The sequence below is a fragment of the Triticum dicoccoides genome, chromosome 3A (genome assembly GCF_002162155.2).
Source record: "Triticum dicoccoides isolate Atlit2015 ecotype Zavitan chromosome 3A, WEW_v2.0, whole genome shotgun sequence".
Taxonomy (NCBI): domain Eukaryota; kingdom Viridiplantae; phylum Streptophyta; class Magnoliopsida; order Poales; family Poaceae; genus Triticum; species Triticum dicoccoides.
Genome location: NC_041384.1, coordinates 45,597,719 through 45,608,110, shown reverse-complemented (window position 1 = coordinate 45,608,110; position 10,392 = coordinate 45,597,719).

Sequence of the window (10,392 nt, the reverse complement as noted above, 5' to 3'; positions counted from 1 at the left end):
CGTCGTCGCCCGCCCCGACCCCGGCGGCCATGGATCCGGCCGGGATGGAGCCCGCGCCCCCTGATCCGGCGCCCCCGGACCTCGCCGGCCTCTTCCTCAGCTCTGACCACCTCCTCGCGTCATTCTCTAGCGAAACTCCGACGAACTTCGATCCACGTGCCCCGAAACCCTAGATCTGTTTTCGGGAGGTGATATCTTCGTCTAAGTCTCAATAATTTTATGCATATTTCAACGCATCATAACTTCATCACCGTTGCTCGGATTCGTGCGTGTAGCATATCAAAATGTTCGTCTCGACGAGTACATCATTTCATCTCATTGCATCATTTTCATTTGAGCTCATCTTGATGCCCTAAATGTTGTTGGAAGAGGGCTATGTGATGATAGTTTCAGGTCTGTTTCAGCAAATGCACTTTTGTCATTTTTGTCATGATTAATGTGTGTATGCTATGATCTTGAGCTCTACATGTGTTTTGTAGAATGCCATGCCATCTTTACAGGGGAGTATGCCATGTATTTTTGTGATCTTTGTGGTGACTAGCACAAGCATGAAAAGTAGCTTACTCGATGATGCTGATTTCAGGTACTTAGAATTTCACTAAGTTCTTGCCCTGTCATTATTTGTATGCCATATGTTCATGTTGTTTCCTAGTGATCCGTGCCTCTTTTGAGCATGATCAGTAAGGATGTTTTGTAGATATTGTGGTGCTCTATCCATCCATGTCTTTGTTTGCATTTATGGAGCACCCTAGCTTGAGTCAATCGAGCTCTACTTTTGCTATAAAATGTTCCTGGCAGATTGTTAACATGTTTAGCGATTTTGCCGAGCTTGTTGTTGTTGATTCGTGCATGCTATCTTGTTGTTCTTGCCATGTATAGCTTCTATGCCATGTCTATTTGCTGGGTGTATGCTTAGTTTGTCATGCAATGCCTAGTAGTGAGTGCATCGAGCTCGTAAACATGCCTACTTGATATCTGTTTTGCCATGCTCCAGTTTTTCACTAAGTCTGAATTTGTTTATGTTTTTGGTATGTTCACATGCTTGCAATTGTATTTTCGTATCCCTTTTGGCTCATGATCACTAAGGGACTTTTGTTGTATGCTTTGAGTAGCTTCATACCATGCCTTGTTTTGCCATGATATGTTCCTGTAGCATGTAGTTATCGTGCTCTAAACATTGCTTCCTGATGATAAATTCCTGACTCGTGTTATTTTCTCTAAGTCTGTAACATGTTATCATTTGCACTTTTGCCATGCTTGTTTGAACCTATTAATGAGTGATTTAGCTGTATCTCAGTGTTCATCTTTTGTCTAGCATCTTGAGTGGATCCCTGCCATGTATTTTGTTGCCATGTTTGAGTGCCGTAGCTTAATTATCTTGATGCATTTAGAAGGCTACTTGCTGTTAATCGCAGACCGGTGCCATATTTGTTTTGCTTGCCATTTCCAAACCGTGCATCTGATTCCGGTGATCTTTATATTGATTTTGACTGAAATCAACTCCTCTTTCCAGTGGCACTCTTGGATTTCCAAGTTGAGGCCAGGTTCAATCATTCCTTTCCAAATCATGCATATGCACCGCATCTCGCATCCCGCATATCATGCCATGTTCATGTGTTGGTTGTTTACTATGCTGTGTGCTTCTTTCCGGTGTTGCTTCTTCGGCTTGGTTCCGATAACATCGCGTTTGTGAGGAACCGTTCGACTACGTCTGTTTGTCTTCTTCATGGACTCGTTCTTCTTCCTTGCGGGATCTCAGGCAAGATGACCATACCCTCGAAATCACTTCTATCTTTGCTTCCTAGATGCTCGCTCTTTTGCTATGCCTATGCTGCGATTGTTGGGTTTCGTAGTAATTTCAAAAAAATTCCTACGCTCACGCAAGATCATGTGATGCATAGCAACGAGATGGGAGAGTGTTGTCTACGTACCCACGTAGACCGACTGCGGAAGCGTTGACGCAACGTAGAGGAAGTAGTCGTACGTCTTCATGATCCAACCGATCAAGCACCGAAACTACAGCACCTCCGAGTTCGAGCACACGTTCAGCTCGATGACGATCCCCGGACTCCGATCCAGCAAAGTGTCGGGAAGAGTTCCGTCAGCACGACGGCGTGGTGACGATCTTGATGCACTACAGCAGCAGGGCTTCGCCTAAACTCCGCTACAGTATTATCGAGGACTATGGTGGCTGGGGGCACCGCACACGGCTAAGGAATAGATCACGTGGATCAACTTGTGTGTTCTAGGGTGCCTCTACCTCAGTATATAAAGGACCAAAGGGGGGAGGCTGGCCGGCCACAAGGGGTGCGCCAGGAGAGTCCTACTCCCTCTGGGAGTAGGATCCCCCCCAATCCTAGTTGGAATAGGATTCGCGGAGGGGGAAAAGAGAGAGAGGGGGCCGGCCACCTCTCCTAGTCCTAATAGGACTAGGGGAAGGGGGAGGCGCGCAACTCATGTAGGGCTCCCTCTTCTCTTTTCCACTAAGGCCCATCATGGCCCATTTAGCTCCCGGGGGGTTCCGGTAACCTTCCCGGTACTCCGGTAAAATCCCGATTTCACCCGGAACACTTCCGATATCCAAACATAGGCTTCCAATATATCAATCTTTATGTCTCGACCATTTCGAGACTCCTCGTCATGTCCGTGATCACATCCGGGACTCCGAACAACCTTCGGTACATCAAAATGCATAAACTCATAATATAACTGTCATCGTAACCTTAAGCGTGCGGACCCTACGGGTTCGAGAACAATGTAGACATGACCGAGACATGTCTCCGGTCAATAACCAATAGCGGGACCTGGATGCCCATATTGGCTCCTACATATTCTACGAAGATCTTTATCGGTCAGACCGCATAACAACATACGTTGTTCCCTTTGTCATCAGTATGTTACTTGCCCGAGATTCGATCGTCGGTATCCAATACCTAGTTCAATCTCGTTACCGGCAAGTCTCTTTACTCGTTCTGTAATACATCATCCCACAACTAACTCATTAGTTGCAATGCTTGCAAGGCTTATGTGATGTGCATTACCGAGAGGGCCCAGAGATACCTCTCCGACAATTGGAGTGACAAAACCTAATCTCGAAATACGCCAACCCAACATGTACCTTTGGAGACACCTGTAATACTCCTTTATAATCACCCAGTTACGTTGTGACGTTTGGTAGTACCCAAAGTGTTCCTCCGGTAAACGGGAGTTGCATAATCTCATAGTTATAGGAACATGTATAAGTTATGAAGAAAGCAATAGCAACATACTAAACGATCGGGTGCTAAGCTAATGGAATGGGTCATGTCAATCAGATCATTCAACTAATGATGTGACCTCGTTAATCAAATAACAACTCATTGTTCATGGTTAGGAAACATAACCATCTTTGATTAACGAGCTAGTCAAGTAGAGGCATACTAGTGACACTTTGTTTGTCTATGTATTCACACATGTATTATATTTCCGGTTAATACAATTCTAGCATGAATAATAAACATTTATCATGATTATAAGGAAATAAATAATAACTTTATTATTGCCTCTAGGGCATATTTCCTTCAGTCTCCCACTTGCACTAGAGTCAATAATCTAGATTACACTGTAATGATTCTAACACCCATGGAGCCTTGGTGCTGATCATGTTTTGCTCGTGGAAGAGGCTTAGTCAATGGGTCTGCAATATTCAGATCCGTATGTATCTTGCAAATCTCTATGTCTCCCACCTGGACTAGATCCCGGATGGAATTGAAGCATCTCTTGATGTGCTTGGTTCTCTTGTGAAATCTGGATTCCTTTGCCAAGGCAATTGCACCAGTATTGTCACAAAAGATTTTCATTGGACCCGATGCACTAGGTATGACACCTAGATCGGATATGAACTCCTTAATCCAGACTCCTTCATTTGCTGCTTCCGAAGCAGCTATGTACTCCGCTTCACATGTAGATCCCGCTACGACGCTTTGTTTAGAACTGCACCAACTGACAGCTCCACCGTTTAATGTAAACACGTATCCAGTTTGCGATTTAGAATCGTCCGGGTCAGTGTCAAAGCTTGCATCAACGTAACCTTTTACGACGAGCTCTTTGTCACCTCCATATACGAGAAGCATATCCTTAGTCCTTTTCAGGTATTTCAGGATGTTCTTGACCGCTGTCCAGTGATCCACTCCTGGATTACTTTGGTACCTCCCTGCTAGACTTATAGCAAGGCACACATCAGGTCTGGTACACAGCATTGCATACATGATAGATCCTATTGCTGATGCATAGGGAACATCTTTCATATTCTCTCTATCTTCTGCAGTGGTCGGGCATTGAGTCTTACTCAATTTCACACCTTGTAACACAGGCAAGAATCCTTTCTTTGCTTGATCCATTTTGAACTTCTTCAAAATTTTGTCAAGGTATGTTGTTTGTGAAAGTCCAATTAAGCGTCTTGATCTATCTCTATAGATCTTTATGCCTAATATGTAAGCAGCTTCACCGAGGTCTTTCATTGAAAAACTCTTATTCAAGTATCCCTTTATGCTATCCAGAAATTCTATATTATTTCCAATTAACAATATGTCATCCACATATAATATCAGAAATGCTACAGAGCTCCCACTCACTTTCTTGTAAATATAGGCTTCTCCGAAAGTCTGTATAAAACCAAATGCTTTGATCACACTATCAAAACGTTTATTCCAACTCCGAGAGGCTTGCACCAGTCCATAAATGGATCGCTGGAGCTTGCACACTTTGTTAGCTCCCTTTGGATCGACAAAACCTTCTGGTTGCATCATATACAACTCTTCTTCCAGAAATCCATTCAGGAATGCAGTTTTGACATCCATCTGCCAAATTTCATAATCATAAAATGCGGCAATTGCTAACATGATTCGGACAGACTTAAGCATCGCTACGGGTGAGAAGGTCTCATCGTAGTCAATCCCTTGAACTTGCCGAAAACCTTTTGCGACAAGTCAAGCTTTGTAGACAGTAACATTACCGTCAGTGTCAGTCTTCTTCTTGAAGATCCATTTATTCCCAATTGCTTGCCGATCATCGGGCAAGTCAACCAAAGTCCATACTTTGTTCTCATACATGGATCCCATCTCAGATTTCATGGCTTCAAGCCACTTTGCGGAATCTGGGCTCACCATCGCTTCTTCATAGTTCGTAGGTTCATCATGATCTAATAACATGACTTCCAGAACAGGATTACCGTACCACTCTGGTGCGGATCTTACTCTGGTTGATCTACGAGGTTCAGTAGTATCTTATTCTGAAGTTTCATGATCATCATCATTAGCTTCCTCACTAACTGGTGTAGGTGTCGCAGAAACAGTTTTCTGTGATGTACTACTTTCCAATAAGGGAGCAGGTACAGTTACCTCGTCAAGTTCTACTTTCCTCCCACTCACTTCTTTCGAGAGAAACTCCTTCTCTAGAAAGTTTCCGAATTTAGCAACAAAAGTCTTGCCTTCAGATCTATGATAGATGGTGTATCCAATAGTTTCCTTTGGATATCCTATGAAGACACATTTCTCCGATTTGGGTTCGAGCTTATCAGGTTGAAGTTTTTTCACATAAGCATCGCAGCCCCAAACTTTCAGAAACGACAACTTTGGTTTCTTGCCAAACCACAGTTCATAAGGTGTCGTCTCAACGGATTTTGATGGTGCCCTATTTAACGTGAATGCGGCCGTCTCTAGAGCGTATCTCCAAAACAATAGCGGTAAATCAGTAAGAGACATCATAGATCGCACCATATCTAGTAAAGTACGATTACGACGTTCGGACACACCATTACGCTGTGGTGTTCCGGATGGCGTGAGTTGCGAAACTATTCCACAATTTTTCAAATGTACACCAAACTCGTAACTCAAATATTCTCCTCCACGATCAGATCGTAGAAACTTTATTTTCTTGTTACGATGATTTTCAACTTCACTCTGAAATTCTTTGAACTTTTCAAATGTTTCAGACTTATGTTTCATTAAGTAGATATACCCATATCTGCTTAAATCATCTGTGAAGGTGAGAAAATAACGATATCCGCCACGAGCCTCAATATTCATCGGACCACATACATCTGTATGTATGATTTCCAACAAATCTGTTGCTCTCTCCATAGTACCGGAGAATGGCGTTTTTGTCATCTTGCCCATGAGGCACGGTTCGCAAGTACCAAGTGATTCATAATCAAGTGGTTCCAAAAGTCCATCAAAATGGAGTTTCTTCATGCGCTTTACACCGATATGACCTAAACGGCAGTGCCACAAATAAGTTGCACTCTCATTATCAACTCTGCATCTTTTGGCTTCAACATTATGAATATGTGTGTTACTACTATCGAGATTCAACAAGAATAGACCACTCTTCAAGGGTGCATGACCATAAAAGATATTACTCATATAAATAGAACAATCATTATTCTCTGATTTAAATGAATAACCGTCTCGCATCAAACAAGATCCAGATATAATGTTCATGCTTAACGCTGGCACCAAATAACAATTATTTAGGTCTAATACTAATCCCGAAGGTAGATGTAGAGGTAGCGTGCCGACTGCGATCACATCGACTTTGGAACCGTTTCACACGCGCATCGTCACCTCGTCCTTAACTAATCTTCGCTTGATCCGTAGTCCCTGTTTTGAGTTGCAAATATTAGCAACAGAACCAGTATCAAATACCCAGGTGCTACTGCGAGCATTAGTAAGGTACACATCAATAACATGTATATCACATATACCTTTGTTCACCTTGCCATCCTTTTTATCCGCCAAATACTTGGGGCAGTTCCGCTTCCAGTGACTAGTGTGCTTGCAAAAGAAGCACTCAGTTTCAGGCTTAGGTCCAGGTTTGGGTTTCTTCTCTTGAGTAGCAACTTGTTTGCTGTTCTTCTTGAAGTTCCCCTTCTTCTTCCCTTTGCCCTTTTTCTTGAAACTAGTGGTCTTGCTGACCATCAACACTTGATGCTCCTTCTTGATTTCTACCTCCGCAGCTTTCAGCATCGCGAAGAGCTCGGGAATAGTCTTGTTCATCCCTTGCATATTATAGTTCATCACGAAGCTCTTGTAGCTTGGTGGCAGTGATTGAAGAATTCTGCCAATGACGCTATCATCTGGAAGATTAACTCCCAATTGAATCAAGTGATTATTATACCCAGACATTTTGAGTATATGCTCACTGACAGAACTGTTCTCCTCCATCTTGCAGCTATAGAACTTATTGGAGACTTCATATCTCTCAATCCGGGCATTTGCTTGAAATATTAACTTCAACTCCTGAAACATCTCATATGCTCCATGATGTTCAAAACGTCGTTGAAGTCCCGATTCTAAGCCGTAAAGCATGACACACTGAACTATCGAGTAGTCATCAGCTTTGCTTTGCCAGACGTTCATAACATCTGGCGTTGCTCCTGCAGCAGGGCTGACACCCAGCGGTGCTTCCAGGACGTAATTCTTCTGTGCAGCAATGAGGATAATCCTCAAGTTATGGACCCAGTCCGTGTAATTGCTACCATCATCTTTCAACTTTGCTTTCTCAAGGAACGCATTAAAATTCAACGAAACAACAGCACGAGCCATCTATCTATAATCGAACATAAACAAGCAAGATACTAATCAGGTACTAAGTTTCATGATAAATTTAAGTTCAGTTAATCAAGTTAAAGAACTCCCACTTAGATAGACATCCCTCTAATCCTCTAAGTGATTACGTGATCCAAATCAACTAAACCATAACCGATCATCACGTGAGATGGAGTAGTTTTCAATGGTGAACATCGTTATGTTGATCATATCTACTATATGATTCACGCTCGACCTTTCGGTCTCCGTGTTCCAAGGCCATATCTGTATATGCTTGGCTCGTCAAGTATAACATGAGTATTCCGCGTGTGCAACTGTTTTGCACCTGTTGTATTTGAACGTAGAACCTATCACACCCGATCATCACGTGGTGTCTCAGCACGAAGAACTTTCGCAACGGTGCATACTCAGGGAGAACACTTCTTGATAATTAGTGAGAGATCATCTTATAATGCTACCGCCAATCAAAGCAAGATAAGATGCATAAAAGGATAAACATCACATGCAATCAATATAAGTGATATGATATGGCCATCATCTTGTGCTTGTGATCTCCATCTCCGAAGCACCGTCGTGATCACCATCGTCACCGGCGTGACACCTTGATCTCCATCATAGCATCATTGTCGTCTCGCCAAGCTTATGCTTCCACGACTATCACTACCGCTTAGTAATAAAGTAAAGCATTACATCGCGATTTCATTGCATACAATAAAACGACAACCATAAGGCTCCTGCCAGTTGCCGATAACTCGGTTACAAAACATGATCATCTCATACAATAAAATTCAGCATCATTTCTTGACCATATCACATCACAACATGCCCTGCAAAAACAAGTTAGACGTCCTCTACTTTGTTGTTGCAAGTTTTACGTGGCTGCTACGGGCTTAAGCAAGAACCAATCTCACCTACGCATCAAAACCACAATGATAGTTTGTCAAATAGACTCCATTTTAACCTTCGCAAGGACCGGGCGTAGCCATACTTGGTTCAACTAAAGTTGGAGAGACAGTCGCCCGCAAGCCACCTATGTGCAAAGCACGTCGGGGGAACCGGTCTCGCGTAAGCGTACGCGTAATGTTGGTCCGGATCGTCTCGTCCAACAATGCCGCCAAACCAAAGTATGACATGCTAGGCAGTATGACTTATATCGCCCACAACTCACTTGTGTTCTACTCGTGCATATAACATCAACATAAATAACCTAGGCTCGGATGCCACTGTTGGGTTTCGTAGTAATTTCAAAAAAATTCCTACGCTCACGCACGATCATGTGATGCATAGCAACGAGATGGGAGAGTGTTGTCTACGTACCCACGCAGACCGACCGCGGAAGCGTTGACGCAACATAGAGGAAGTAGTCGTACGTCTTCACGATCCAACCGATTAAGCACCGAAACTACGGCACCTCCGAGTTCGAGCACACGTTCAGCTCGATGATGATCCCCGGACTCCGATCCAGCAAAGTGTCGGGGAAGAGTTCCGTCAGCACGATGGCGTGGTGACGATCTTGATGCACTACAGCAGCAGGGCTTCGCCTAAACTCCGCTACAGTATTATCGAGGACTATGGTGGCTGGGGGCACCGCACACGGCTAAGGAATAGATCACGTGGATCAACTTGTGTGTTCTAGGGTGCCTCTACCTCAGTATATAAAGGACCAAAGGGGGGAGGCTGGCCGGCCACAAGGGATGCGCCAGGAGAGTCCTACTCCCTCTGGGAGTAGGATTCCCCCCCCCCCCCCAATCCTAGTTGGAATAGGATTCGCGGAGGGGGAAAAGAGAGAGAGGGGGCCGGCCACCTCTCCTAGTCCTAATAGGACTAGGGGAAGGGGGAGGCGTGCAGCTCATGTAGGGCTGCCTCTTCTCTTTTCCACTAAGGTCCATCATGGCCCATTTAGCTCCCGGGGGGTTCCGGTAACCTTCCCGGTACTCCAGTAAAATCCCGATTTCACCCGGAACACTTCTGATATCCAAACATAGGCTTCCAATATATCAATCTTTACATCTCGACCATTTCGAGACTCCTCGTCATGTCCGTGATCACATCCGGGACTCCGAACAACCTTCGGTACATCAAAATTCATAAACTCATAATATAACTGTCATCGTAACCTTAAGCGTGCGGACCCTACGGGTTCGAGAACAATGTAGACATGACCGAGACATGTCTCCGGTCAATAACCAATAGCAGGACCTGGATGCCCATATTGGCTCCTACATATTCTACGAAGATCTTTATCGGTCAGACCGCATAACAACATACGTTGTTCCCTTTGTCATCGGTATGTTACTTGCCCGAGATTCGATCGTCGGTATCCAATACCTAGTTCAATCTCGTTACCAGCAAGTCTCTTTACTCGTTCTGTAATACATCATCCCGCAACTAACTCATTAGTTGCAATGCTTGCAAGGCTTATGTGATGTGCATTACCGAGAGGGCCCAGAGATACCTCTCCGACAATCGGAGTGACAAAACCTAATCTCGAAATATGCCAACCCAACATGTACCTTTGGAGACACCTGTAATACTCCTTTATAATCACCCAGTTACGTTGTGACGTTTGGTAGTACCCAAAGTGTTCCTCCGGTAAACGGGAGTTGCATAATCTCATAGTTATAGGAACATGTATAAGTTATGAAGAAAGCAATAGCAACATACTAAACGATCGGGTGCTAAGCTAATGGAATGGGTCATGTCAATCAGATCATTCAACTAATGATGTGACCTTGTTAATCAAATAACAACTCATTGTTCATGGTTAGGAAACATAACCATCTTTGATTAACGAGCTAGTCAAGTA